Genomic DNA, 15,295 nt, shown 5'->3' with positions numbered 1-15,295 from the left:
CGCTCCAGTGCAAGGCAGGGAATCCTGTCCATGGGACCAGCCCCAGGAGGCAGGCTCCAGCAGGGAGGGACTCATAATGCTAAGTCCCGGAACCAGTACCCCCCCCAGGGCCACCTCCTTGTGTTCCTGACTGCACAATTCTCCTCTGGGGGTTAAGCTCTGCCCTAAGGAACGTAAGCAGTGAGTTATTCTAACTTAATATGTGGTCTTTAGGGGTGAGCCCAGGTATCTCAGAAAACCACTTTTTATCTTTCCTCCTACCTAATTAAAAAAAAATTTTTTTAATATTTATATATTTTTGAGAGAGACAGAGTGTGAGAGGTGGGAGGGGAGGGGGGGTAGGTGCGGTGCAGAGACAGAGGGAGACACATTATCTGAACCAGGCTCCAGGCTCCAAGCTGTCAGCAGAGTCCAACGCCGGGCTTGAACTCATGGACCATGAGATCATGACCTGAGCCGAAGTCGGACGCTCAACCAACTGAGCCACCCAGGAGCCCCTCTCCTACCTAATTATTACATCTGCCCTTGCACCAGGCCCCCTCCTGCTTCTCCCTCAGGGTTGTAAGGTAAGGTGTCCCTCCCGACTTCTTCCCCAGCTTTAACTCTGGCCAAAGACACTCTTACACCATTTTCACAGATTATGCAGGATGCCACTCCTGGCCCGTGTCCTGCTCTGTGCACCAGGCACACCTGGGTGGGTGGCAGGTTCGATGCTCCCCACGCCCACGAGAGCTGCCTGCCCCACGCACACCTGCAGCAGCCCTTTCTGCACTCAGGTCACAGGCTTTCGGAGGATGGCTCACCCCCAGCCTTCCTGGACACGGTTTTCCCATCACCTCTGCCGCCACCCCCCACCCCCACCAATGCCCACAGTAGGTCCCAATCACAGGGATCAGGTCTCCCACCAGAGATCACGCTGCAAGCCGGCAGGTCAGGCTCGGCACCAGCCTTTACGTAACAGAAACGCCTGTGATGTGGAGCTGTCTGGTACGTGTTGCCTCAACCCCCAGCCAAGGTTTATTTCCACGTTCCAAAATGACTATAAACCGTCTCAAACTCATTCTGGACTCTCTCATCCATGGATCTCAATAACTGAAAAAGAACATCACCTCATCATCACTGATTATTTCTTCATGGGGGTTCTCACGTAATGGTCTCAATATGCCTCACAGTCTCTATTTTTCTTCCTGCAAACCTTCCTTTCATCAGGCTACTTGAAAATCAGCTACCACCACCATAAGTCTACCTACCAGGTTTTTTGTGGTGGTGGTTGTTTTGTTTTTGCCTTTATGGGTAAGCAAATCCAAGCTGCCCTTCCTTGCCCTTCTTACTTTTATTCTCTCAATCTTTCCTCTCTTCTCCTATTAACTCCTCCTGAGCTGTGTTTTACTTCATACCCCTGCCAAGCTGGAAGGCAGATGACTATCCCGTGATGAAGCGTCCCTCCTGTGGTCCCCACTCCACCCAGTCCCTTGCCACGCTGTGGCTCACTGGTTGCCACAAGCATTCCTGTCCAGTAGCAGCAGTTGCTCTCCCCGAATCACACCCTCCGCTGTGCCCTCTTGAAAGTGGGAGGCTGGACCGTCCTCCAAGTGACCACTTTCCTAAGACACAGCAGGAAATAGTGCTGTTTTTCCATCTTATTTATGAAATGCCTATGTGCACAAGCCAAGTCATTTAACCAGCTCCGACAGACAGGTCTGCCTCTGCTGAAACCTGAGACTTAGCAGAAAATGGGCTTTTGTCTCCAAACCTCTTTCTTTCCTAATTTCCAAACCCCTCTCCAGACTCCCTACTCCAGTCCCTGGCTGTGAACCCAGCAGGTGGTCCATAAATGCTTGTTCCCTGGCATTCAGCATCCACAGACCCCTGGGGAGGCCTTCACCACAGGAACACCACTTCCGCTAGCAGGGGGTCCATTGATTTCTCTTTCCAGGCACAGAAAAAGGAAACTTTTAGAGGAACCAGGTTCCTAACAAGTTCATGAATGAAAACAGCAGTGAAGATATAAACTATAAGATTCCAGAGAGGAACACAAGCAAAAACACAGCAATCCTTCTAAAATTAGAAGGGAAAAAAAATAGGGGCACCTGGGTGGCTCAGTTGGTTGGGTGTCCGACTTCGGCTCAGGTCATGACCTCGTGATTCGTGAGTTCAAGCCCCACATCAGGCTCTGTGCTGACAGCTCGGAGCCTGGAGCCTGCTTTGGATTCTGTGTCTCCCTCTCTCTCTGCCCCTCCCTGGCTCACACTCTCTCTCCCTCAAAAAAATAAACAATAAACACTTAAAAAAATTTTTTTAAAAGAAGGGAAAAATAAAATAAAGAAGGGAAATAATATTTTCAAAACTACTGAGAAGTTATTTCCATTTTAGCATGTCTTTGACATAATTTTGTTACATATTAGTGTTCAAGGAAAATGACTGAATAAGTGAGTAATGAAGAAATATAGGGGGGAAATGAGGCTGTTAACAGGGAGAGAAGGGGTCTGGGAGACAGGCTGTGATTAGCTTGATTTCCAATGTCTGACAATCACTGGTTTAACATAAAATACAACCTCATCAGGGGTTAAGACTTGTGACATAAAGAACACTGATTCCTTTCTCTTTTTTTCTTTAGAGAGAGAGAGAGAGAGCGAGAGAGAGAGCAAGAGCAGGGGAGAGGAGCAGAGAGAGGGAGGAGAATCTTAAGCAGGCTCCATGCTCAGAGCGGAGCCCAACCTGGGGCTCAATCCCGCAACCCTGGCATCATGACCTGAGCCAAAATCAAGAGTTGGATGCTCAACCAACTGAGCCACCCAGGCGCCCCAAGAACACTGATTTCAGTCAACAATGTTTCGATTATTTCTTCAAGTGTTAGAAACCACCAAGGTACCGCACATGTCTTTTATCATCAGGCCCCTGTGGTAACTTAATGTGCTCTTTTAAACTGTAGATGACATATTAACAGGAGGTCCCAGCCTTCATGTCTTATGCTTAATTATATAATCTTAATACGCCCATGACTTTGTGGTATCACATTGGTGTAACGCAGATTGAAGAAGAAATCACCAGCACTTACATTCAAATTTCCATTTTGTTATTTCAGTTACCACCAAAGGGCAACAATTCTGTTTCATGCCTCCGTCATACAGCCAGAGACACTTCGCAGACCACAATTATATCTCAAACCACGACATTACGCTCCAACCAGATAATTTTTGCAATGGGCAAAAAAACCCCCAGAAACCCCAAATAAGCTGCATCCTCCTTTAAATTGCATAAGGGAGATAAAACCAGGAGGGGGGGGGAAAGTCTTGCTTGAATTTTTGCTCCTAGATGGAAGGCGGCTTGAAGAAAATAGTACGCAGTACAATTACTCTCGAAAAAGTTCAAATTCAGCAGGCACAGGCTGACACCGCTTTCAATAATTTTGTTCCCATGGAGGTTTTTCGCTATTTAATGTCATATAAGGTAAGGATTTAATAGCTTCCACCTCAGCCTTATCAACCATTACTTGATTACGTTCTGACTGGCAGTTTTTAAAGAAGCATTTCTGGATATATTCGCCCTCCTTCACTTCATCAGACTTTGAGAGTTCGTTCCTCTAAGGAGACTAAGTCAAACGGCAGCTGAAAATTCACCAACACTGTCGTTTACAATTCCCTTTCATTTTGTCCCTATACACACAACATACACATCCAAATAATTCATAAAAGTGGTATTTTTAGCACACCTACAGAATCACAGAATGCCACAACTGCCTTCAAAAAGACTGTAGCACAGGGGCGCCCGAGTGGCTCACTGGGTTGGACGCCCAGGTTCATTCAGCTCTGGTGGTGATCTTGTGGTTCACGAGTTCGAGCCCTGCGTCGGGCTCTGTGCTGACAGCTTGCAGCCTGGAGCCTGCTTCGGATTCTGTCTCTCTCTCTCTCTCTCTGCCCCTCCCCTGCTCACAGTGAGTGTGTGTGTATGTCTCTCTCTCAAAAATAAACATTTTTTTAAAACAAGACTGTAGCACAGATTTCTACATATCTTTGTGTCTGCTCTCCCAGAGAGCCCCCCAGCATTAGCTGGTCACGTAGCTGCCCAGAGCAAGGATGCCCCTTCAGCTGGGCGTGGAGTGTGACAAAGTTTCAGACAAAGAGATCGGTGGAAATGCGATGCTGTGGCTCCAAGTTATGTTTTCACAGGGGAGGGGGGATCTCCCCCGCCCAAACTCCATCCCCCAGCTGGGAAAGCGGGTGAGAACATGGGTGCTCCCCCGTAGACTCTGAGAAGGAGGGCCACCCAGGAGGGAAGGCGGAGCAGAGAGCTGGCAGGGAACCAGGCACAGGAGCTGCCTCCGACCGGACCCCTGTGCTCCACCTTCTTCGCCACCACAAGGGAACTCTGTCACACGCCGCAGACATCATCCCTAATGCACAAAGATGGCACAAATAAGGAAACGGGGCTGGGACTGAAACCCAGAGTTCTTTTGCGTCCACGGGAGATCTTAACAAATGTTGTCTCCCTATTTTAAAAACTATGAATAATATATTAATAGTTTACTGGAGGCCAGCTGGACCACATTCTTCTCTTGGGTTTTTTGCTCCTAAAGGAGAAAATGACCTCTAGATGCAAATCACTTGCTGAAAAAGACCTTTACCTTCCTCTAAATTTCCTTTATTTCTGGGCCACAGCCTTTAAGGGTGGGGTGCAATAAAATGAAGACTCGCCCGCGTTTATTTTTTTTTAAGATTTTTTTTTTAATATGAAGTTTATTGTCAAATTGGTTTCCATACAACACCCAGTGCTCATCCCAACAGGTGCCCTCTTCAATACCCATCACCCACCCTCTCCTCTCTCCCACCCCCATCAACCCTCAGTTTGTTCTCAGTTTCTCAGGATCCACATAAGAGTGAAAACATATATACACAATGGAATACCACTTGGCAACGAGAAAGAAGGAAGTATGGCCTTTTGTAGCAACATGGGTGGAACTGGAGAGCGTGATGCTAAGTGAAATAAGTCACCTGTGTTTAAATCTCAGTTCCGCACAGTCTAGCTACTTAGCTTCTCCAGGCCTCTGCATCCTGGTCTTGAAGAAGGGCTCCATTCCTCCCTGACACCCTTGCTGCAGGAATTAACTGGAATAACATATATGAGGGCCCCAGCACTGCACCCCCAGGTAGGAAGTACTCAACAAACAGAGCTCTTTGTTTCCTTTCACATCTTTATGCATCTATTTATTCATATGAGAGCTACTTAGAGAGTACCCACCTACCATGTGCCAGGCACTATACGAGGGACTGGGGCAGAGAGGAGGCAATTCACGGAGGACGCTCATGAGGCTTACCTGTTAGACAGCAAAGAAATACAACCAGGGCGGAGCTGTGAGAGGCTAACAGCATAGACACCACCTTTGCCGCCCCCCCAATCTTGTTCAGGCCCACGCAATAATAACCCCCCTTGGGGCTCAGGTTCCGGGTCCATGCGATAGTCCACACAGTGACCCACAGATGACCCCGCTTTTGATAACTAGTAGCAAGGACAGGCACACAGGCGGCCCCACTTTATGCAAATTCCTGTGACCTCGCCACGATGCCCCTCACTCTATACAAAACCGTAGATTAAGGTCCGGACTGGGCAGAGAATAGCTGTGAGAGCACGGGTCACCCAGGCACCCAATCGCCCCCATCACTAAGTCACCCCAAATAAAACTGTGTATCTGTATGGAGCAGCTTGCGTTGTTCTTTGGTCTCAAAGTGCCTTCTTCATTTGGAGAATACTTCACTGTCCTTCCTCCGCCTTCTACCATTAACAACAGGGAAAGCAGTTTGCAAGAACAGGTTTCTTAATTTTCTTAATTTCGTTTTATGAGGCAATGCATGATGACTGTAGGGCATTTAGGGAAAACACACAAGCAAAAGTCGAGAATAAAAATCATTCAAATTCCCACAACTCAGAAATTACCAGTGTTAACGCTTTAGAGTATATCTTCCCCATGTTTTATTCTGCGTGTTACACAGTCCGCTATTATAAACATACAGGTTATACAAAATACACCGGAAATGGGGTTTTTTTAAATTTTTTTTAATGTTTATTTATTTTTGAGACAGAGAGAGACAGAGCATGAATGGGGGAGGGTCAGAGAGAGGGAGACACAGAATCTGAAACGGGCTCCAGGCTCTGAGCTGTCAGCACAGAGCCCGACGCGGGGCTCGAACTCACGGACCGCGAGATCATGACCTGAGCCGAAGTCGGCCGCTTAACCGACTGAGCCACCCAGGCGCCCCCGGAAATGGTTTTTTTTAACTTCTGATTTGAACGTTTCCCTGAAAACATTTACATGACATTAACCATTTCAGTTGCTGTTTGGAATCCCCTTGCCTGGATGTACCAGATTTCCTTCAACAGTCTCTACTCAGGATGTTTCACGGTTTCTTTCCAACAGCTTTGCTGAGATGTTATTGAGACACAAAGAACTACAGACATTTAATGTGTACAACCTGATGAGTTTGGACATCTGTAAACACTCAAGACCATTTCCCTGCAATCAAGGCAACAGACCCAGGACCCCCCCCAGTTTCCTTGGGGCCCCTTTGTTTTCATTTTCTGTTTTTCTATTAAAATGAACACTGTTGAAACGACAACTTCTTAGGAGAGTTTTTTCCTGATGTCTCTAATTAAAATAGTTCCTGTTTGGGGTGCCTGAGTGGCTCAGTTGGTTAAGCGTCTGACTCTTGATTTCGGCTCAAGTCATGATCTCAGGATTTGTGAGTTCAAACCCCTCGTCAGGCTCTATGCTGACAGAACAGAGCCTGTTTGGGATTCTCACTCTCCCTCTCTCTTTGTATCTCCCCCATGCACCTCTCTCTAAATGGATACATAAACTTAAAAAAATAGCTCCCACTCCCAAAAATTGCTCCCTGCTTTTTCGTTTGCACTTGTAATTTTAAAGTACTCTATAGGCGGCAGGGTTTATCACCTATTCCCCCATCAGAATCGAAGGTCAACACAACCACTGACTTTGCTGTTTTCACCAGAGTACCTCCAAGGTCAAGAACACTGCCTGGCATAGACCAGATGCCTGTGATGCCATGATTTATAAGAAATATATAGATGAGCTCTAAAGCCCTTGGGATTTCCTGTGACGAGCAATAAGGTGTCTGTTGTTAGGTTAATGGCATGACTTCTGGAAAACACCTGAGGATAGGGACTATTGCCTGGATAGTCAATCAAGTGATAAGAGGTTTGGAACTTTCAGCAGCACCCCCTGACCCCCGGGGTGGGGAGACGCGCTGGAGGTTGAATCAATCATCAACAGCCAATGACTCAATCAACTGTGCATATATAATGGAATCTCCATAAAAAAAAACAAAGGACAGGGTCTAGACCACTGCTGGGCTTGTGAACACAGGGAGGTGTGGGGAACGTGGCCTGTTCACAGAGCATGGGAACTCTGTGCCTTTGCCCAGATCTCATCCTCTGCACCTCTTGCATCCGGCTGTTCCCGAGTTATATCGTTTCACAATACACCTGTGATCTAGTAAGTAAAACTTCTCTGAGTTCTGTGAGCCACTCTAGCAAATTAATCAAACCCCAGAAGGGTGGGAACCCCTGGCTTAGAACCAGTCGGTCAGAAGGAAAGGAACCATGCTGGACTTGGGATGGGCATCGGAAGTGGAGGCAGTCTTGTGAGGCTCAGTCCTTAACCAGAAGGGTTTGGCACAATCTCCAGGTAGATGGTCAGAAGTGAGTTCAACTGTAGGTGTCAGCTGGGGTCAGAGAACGGCTTGGTGTGGGAAAGAACCCGCACATCAACACTGCCGTCAGAACCATGATGCACAGAGTTGCTGACTAGGGCGCCCGGGGGGCTCGGTCAGTGGAGCATCTGACTCTTGATTTCAGCTCAGGTCATGATCTCATGGTCATGAGATGGAGTCCTACATCGGGCTCCCCACTGGGCTTATATAAGGCCTGCTTGAGATTCTCTCTCCCTCTGCCTCTCCCCCCACACTCACTCTCTCTCTCACTCTCTCGCTCAAAAAAATAAATAATTGTTATCTAGTGAAAGTATGAATACTGTGATGTACATCCTCAAAGAAAATGTTTACGTATATATATAACCACTTCCTTAAAATGAACGTATTAAAGAAAATCCTGGGTGATGGTATTAGCAGCATTAATTCTTGATGTATGTTGCCAAATGATTAGACAAAATGGTTTTTACACCATACTCTCCCCAAAGAGTTAAAAGTGTTACTATGCTTTTGATTTGTATCTATTTGACTGTTATTAAAATGAGCCATTTTCGTGTGATTCTGGTGCAGTAACATCTGAGCAGAGATAATGAAGAGGAAACTTTGGGCATATCTGCTTCTTTTCTCAGGCTCTAATATGTTCCTTGTAGGTTCCACAGAGAAACAAAAATTAGCAGAAAGAACTGTAGCAAGGGACTCAACCAAGTCGACTCAACCAAGCTGTTATAAAGATTTGGGAAGAGGGGCGCCTGGGTGGCACAGTCGGTTAAGCGTCCGACTTCAGCCAGGTCACGATCTCGCGGTCCGTGAGTTCGAGCCCCGCGTCGGGCTCTGGGCTGATGGCTCAGAGCCTGGAGCCTGTTTCCGATTCTGTGTCTCCCTCTCTCTCTGCCCCTCCCCCGTTCATGCTCTGTCTCTCTCTGTCCCAAAAATAAATAAACGTTAAAAAAAAAAAAAAAAAGATTTGGGAAGCAAAATCTAATTATCAAGGGTTATGTGCATAATGTATCTGAGCCTTTATCTAGCTTACCTATGTCCTTATAGTCCTATGTATCTATATATATCCATATCTATACAACCACACAGTTAGATCGGCCCTTCTCTTTCTGCCACTTTTCTCTCTCTCTCTTTTTCTTTTTTCTTTTTTTGTCTTCTAAGATCTTCACCTTTTCTTACTTTATATTCTGGCTTGTTGTGTTTGTTTTGTTTTGTTTTTGGCTCATTTGTTTTAGTGTCATGTGGTTATCACTAAGATGGACCACACAGGGGGGACCAATGGAGGTCTATGACCTCTTTTTGAGGAAATGTTCCTGTTATCTAAAACTGAAAGAAACCACCCCAACACTCCACAGCATAAAGCCACAGCCCTTTCATGATGCTCGTGGATTCTGCGGATCAGGAATCCAGACAGGGCACAGCAGGTGAGGCTTGGCTCTGACTAAGTATATGTGAGGCCTCAACTTGGGAAGAACTGAATGGCTAAAGATGAGGACCTTCTAGAGGGCTTTTCACTCACGTGTCCGGAACCTTGGCTGGGACAGTCAACCACAGCCCCTACATGTGGCTTGGGCTTCCTTACAGCATGGTGGTGTTAAAGCAGTCATACTTCTTAGACGGGGGCTCTGAGTTTCAAGAATGATGTTCTAGAAGTTGTAGACCTTTGATGACCAGGTCTTGGAAGTCACCTGGTGTAACTTTTCCATGGTAGGTTGGTCAAAGCAATCATAAGCCTACTCTGGTTCAAGAGACAAAGACAAAGAATTTGTGGCCATATTTAAAAACCACCATATTAAGGTCACCTGGGTGGCTCAGTTGGTTAAGCCTTCAACTCTTGATTTTGGCTCAGGTCACAATGAGTTCAGCCCCACATCGGAATCTGTGCTAACAGTGTGGAGCCTGCTTGGGATTCTCTTCTCCCTCTCTCTCCATCCCTCCCCTGCTCATGCTGTCTCTCTCTCTCTCTCCCTTCCCCTCTTCCTCTCTCACACAAAATAAATAAGTAAATATATATATATATTTTTTTTTTAAAGAAAGATGCAATAAATAATAATAATTATTATTATTTTTTTTTAAAGAAAGATGCAACAGGGCTGTCTGGATAGCTCAGTTGGTTGAGCATCTGACTTCAGTTCAGGTCATGACCTCACTGCTCATGAGTTCGAGCCCCGCCATCGGGCTCTGAGCTGACAGCTTGGAGCCTGGAGCCTGCTTCGGATTCTGTGTCTCCCTCTCTCTCTGCCCCTCCCCTGCTCATGCTCTCTCTCTCTCTCTCTCAAAAATAAATAAACATTAAAAAAATTTTTTTTGATAAAAAAAGGTAAAGAGGCAACATAAATTCACAAACACAAGAAAGCTGTGAGGGTTGGTGCTGTCAGAGACAAAGGCCCCACAGCAGGCTTTGCCATGTACATGGGTCTGGGGTCTAACTCTTGGTGAACAGGTCCAGAGAGGAAGGGAGAAAAGAATGAGCAAAGGTGTAGATCCCAGGAGGCTGGGACAGCGCGGACTGAGGGAGCACACTGGGATGTGGTAGGTGACGAGGAGGGTTGGAAAGAGGTCGACCATGAAGAAGAAGGATACTCCACCAGCTGGGATCCATTTAGGAAGGGGTCACTGTGGAATCTCCAGCTCGCAAGCTGTGTTCGGTATCACTAACGTCAGGGCTTTGCAGGATCGAAAGGAGAGATGGAAGGTCAGGGGCAATGAGTGGGAGCCTATCCACATACCACCTGTAGGATTAATGTTTTTAAGTCAGCTAACTTTTTTAACCGAAGTACGTTTACATAAAAAGGAGAGGTTTTGTAGTATTCGTGTATGTGTGTGTGTGTGTGTGTCCCTGCCTTTCTATAGGGGAGATTTAGTGGTAAACCGTTAAGACTCTCCAGCACCCCCTTCACTATGGCAGCAGAATTACAAGAGACCTGAAGATATCACTCACTTAGCACCATAGCGGGTCTGCACCTCTAAAATTCTCACTCAACTGCCAGCTCTCTAAGAAATCTCAAACCAACCAATGAGCACAGGACAAAGCAGCTGGACTGATTATGTCTGAGGGTACAATGCACGGCTCTCTGTACCCTTGCGGAAAGAGTAATGACAATAATTATTATAAACCCGACTACCATCCACATGACCTTTTTCCTCTTCCCTCTTTGGCTTTGCCATATTTGTAGTTCTGTCTACTCTAAGGCAGACATTGGCCTGTCGCATTGATACAAACACTGTAAATTCTTAATCATCCAGGTTAATAAAGAAAAGGAGTTAGATCCAAACCCATTTGCATTTGTCTTGGGACTGAGTACCTCTGATTAGAATTCAGAAATAGTAAAGACTAAGAAAGAAAGCAAGGGAAATCCTAACAGTACTTCTTTTGAGCTTTTGAATGCACAAAATAGCTAAGACATCAAAGAGATTTACTTTCCTAATTCCTCTCTATTCAATCCACAATTAAGATATATTAACCTTGGGAGCGCCTGGGGAGCTCAGCCGGTTAAGCATTGGACTTTGGCTCAGGTCATGATCTCACAGTGTGTGAGGTCAAGCCCCACGTTGAGCTCAGTGCTGTCAGCACAGAGCCCCCTTCGGATCCTCCGTACCCCTCTCTCTCTCTGCCCCTCCCGCATCTGCATGCACTCTCTCATTCAAAAATAAACATTTTTTTTAAAAACGGTTGTTAACCTCACCTACCCTCATGATTTTAGCTACCACCTCATGATTCTTGAGTCTGTCTGCAACCCAGATGGACATCTGTATTTCAGAGATACATCAGATATCTCCATCTTCAGAAGAATGTCAAATTTAACATATTCAGACCATAATGTCAGCTTTCCCCTCAAGCTCTTGCTTGCTCCTGGGTTTACAGAGTTGGTGGTCACTGTCTAGGGAGTTACCCAAGAGAGAAACTTGTGAGGGATCCAGGACTAGTTTCTTGATGACTCCCCACAGGTAATCAGTAGCCAAGCACACATTGCCCCCTTTAAGGAATTCACGTATCACATGTTTTTTAACAGAGACCTGTTTATGAAGAATAGTAACGGAACAGAACTACATAATCAAATATCTATTCTGATTACAGTTACCAAGACTGTTAATTTTCAAATAATTAGAGTATAACAAAACACACAACACTGAGAAATATAAGGTAACCCTTCTTGCACTTCTCAATTATTTAAGTCTCGGGAAAATGTAAAGACCACCAAGTCAGCCATAGGCAACTGTGTTTGTGGGTGGGTGCACGCGCGTGTGCATGCGTATCTCCTAGTTGCTACAAGCATATTGAAGAGGGAGAAGAAGATACGGAAGAAGTAGGATAAAGGACTGCGTGGCAGGTCTACCCGATAACCACTCCCACTCCTGCACCATCTTATTCAAAAGAGGCTCCCATATTGAGCGTAGAGGTGGAGAGCAGGCACATGCTTGGGCTCATCCAGCCCCAGGACAGGAAGCATCCCATCTCCCCTACCAGCGAGTGGCTTAGGAATGGCCCCCCGGAACCCTCATGCCAGTGAGACATGGTGGTGCGTCTCACAGGGAAAGAGCTTTTGAGAAATGTTCCGTTGTCTTAAAAAGGGGCATACGGACAAGTGCTCTCTTCTGGTCTTTGAATACTGGGAAGATATGATGCCTGGAACTATGCCGATGCCATTTTCCAGCCTAAGACAGAAGCCAGAGGCTGGAGATACAGCCCAGAAAAGGAGAGAGAGCCCAGGGACCCTAATCGGATTACCGAGTGGCTGAATTCAGCTGTGGGAGGCACATTGTTTCAACCTGTTTATGTGTGATAATAAATTACTATTAAAGACATCCTGCGTGGGACTTCTCTTGAGGCTTGATTCATCCTAAATGACACAAACTAAATAAACAAAAGTGTTATCTAGTTTTATGTTTTGTTTTTTTTTAAATATTACATGCCTGCCACTTCCTCTCCCATAAAAGACACCTGCAGGTGGTAATTTTATGTAGCCCTTTCAGATACAAGATAAACAGAAGTTAAACATACCAATGTGGGGAGGGGAGGAAGGTCCAGCTGATTTAAAGAAAAAGCACGTGCTTAGCGGCCTCTCGAAAGGCCATAAGGCCACAATCCCTCCAGTCCTTAAAGTTCTCCAATAAGCAGCCAGCTGATTTGTCTTCAATTTATTTACTTAGGGGGCTTCTCTTAGTAAAAAAATGGGTAAATATGGGGGTGCCTGGGAGGCCCAGTCGGCTAGGCATTCGAATCTCGATTTCGGTTCAGGTCATGATCTCGGGTTCATGAGATGGAGCCCAGTGTTGGGCTCAGCGCTGACAGTACAGAGCCCGCTTGGAATTCTCTCTCCTTCTGCCCCTCCCCTGCTCAAGCTCTCTAAAGAAATAAATAAACAAACATTTCTTTTAAAAGGGGCGCCAAGTATGGGCATTAACTAGTATCACTCAAGAGCATTTGAAACTCCAACACCATGAGAAGCTGAGGTCTGGGCTCTGCAACCCCTGGGGCCCAGTTGGGTTCATCGTTCTGGAATACAGGAAGAAAGTCCTCCAATTCACTCTCAAACCAGACAAAGTGAACCTGTCATCGCTGGGCAATTATCAGCATGGTGATCTGCTCACTGCCTCCGTCCATACAAGCACATCTTAGACCGTAACATCTAAAAAAAAAAAATCCTCAGTTCTCCCCCTCCCCCAACAAGTTTATAGCTTGAGTGTGGGGAATAAGCTCAGGAATTCCCTGAGCCTGCACTGATGGGTCAACAATGCAAAAAGAATTACAAAGCCATAGGATGCTCACACCCAAGTTTGGGTAAACAAGATTAGGTAAATAAGTATACAGAGGGTGAGGCAAAGGCCCCAGAGTATAGAGAGGGCAGGGCTGAGGCCCCAGGATAGAGAGGGCGGGGCAAAGGCCCCAGGATAGAGACGTGGGGCAAAGGCCCCAATACAAAGGCATATGAGGCAAATAAGATTAAGTATTCAGGGCAAAAAGGCCCCCCAGTTTAGTACTATAGGAGAAAGCTGCTTTCACAGGAAGGAAGGACCAAATTAGGTAAACAGGTAAATAGGGCTATCGGGCGCTACAGAGTGAAGCTGCACAGAGCGGAGCTGATTCGCAAAAGTAAGGTGCCTTGTTGACCTGAGGTGGCACGCTCTATCTGTATTATCCCCTAGGCTGGTAAGATAAACAGACATGGTGCCTCATGTCTGTCTGCAGTTAGCATCCATCTGTCAGGCTCCAGGATTCTGGTTTATATTGACCCAAACCCCTAACACCGTATATCTGCAAAACCCCCTTTCCCTCATGCCCATGAGTTAAGTTCACAGATTCATTGTCTCTTTGTGCACGCCCATCATGTTTGTAAGCCTTCTGATCTTAATAAATACAGAGCAAGGACCCTTATTTGGGGTGCTTGTCTTTTCCCGGACATTAGCCATCTCTCGCATTTTAATCCTGATTCCACTCTCTTGCTGGACAAGAGAGAACTTTAGGCCCAGAGTCTAAGACATTTGAGTTTACTTTTTAGCATATGTTTAATGTTTGCCACTTTAGAAATTTTTAAAAAATGTTTATTTATTTGAGAGCGAGAGAGAGAACCCAAGTGGGGGAAAGGGGCAGAGAGCGCATGACAGAATCCCAAACAGGCTCAGGCTCAGCACGGAGCCTGACATGGGGCTTGATCTCACAAGCACGACATCATGACCTGAGCCGCTATCAAGAGTCGGATGCTCAACTGACGAAGCCACCCAGGCGCCCCTCCACTTTAGAAATTTTTCTCTCTGAAAAATCCATTTGAGTACTTGGGGAAAAGGTGTTTCCCCCCACAAGGGTGAAACACGATTTTCCTTAGGTTTTAATTTTTCTTATGGACATCTTTTACAAACTAGTTTTTCTAATTTTGAATTTTAAAAATTGTCTTAAGAATCATAACTCTGCTGAAATACAGAGTGACTTAATCCTTCTTATTCTGTCCTAAGAAGAACAGAACGATGGGGGGGAATGGGTTTAATTGTAACATGGTTTAATCAGACACCAGGAAGGGCTTTCTGAATAAAGATGCATTTCCAAGGGAGGCTACGAGGGGCACATTTTCTCCATACACTTATGATTTTATTGCCTTCCACAGACATCACAGAAAGGCTCTGGAGCATCGTGTCTGTGGATCGTGTGGTTCTATCTGGTGCACCACGGAAAGGGAGACCTACCATCTGAGCTGTGAATTGAACACGGCATCATCAGATCTCGAGATGAAGGACAGGTGGGTGTGGGTGTTCGGTGATGGTTACAAAGCCCAGTCATCCCATCCACACCAACCAGCCTGCTGAGAAATCACTACCTTCCTCGCCCTTCTGCTACCAGCACGTCTGAACAGAATGATGGCGTAATAAAAGCAGTGCCAACGCAGGTGTGGGAGTCAAAAATGAAAAGAGGCTTTAATAAAAAACAGTAAGTGGAAAACAAATACATAGCGCTTGTTTGAGACAATACAGAAGTTCCTGTTTTTTTCTCAAGAGCTCATAAGAAATGCTGTTGCCATTCATACAAAAATAGTAAATTTATGGAGCACGTCAGAATCACTCGCTAAATGACTAATACGGGCAAG

Source organism: Lynx canadensis, chromosome F1 (assembly GCF_007474595.2).
Source record: "Lynx canadensis isolate LIC74 chromosome F1, mLynCan4.pri.v2, whole genome shotgun sequence".
Lineage (NCBI taxonomy): Eukaryota > Metazoa > Chordata > Mammalia > Carnivora > Felidae > Lynx > Lynx canadensis.
The sequence above is the reverse complement of the archived record's forward strand: the minus strand, read 5'-3'. Positions refer to the sequence as shown.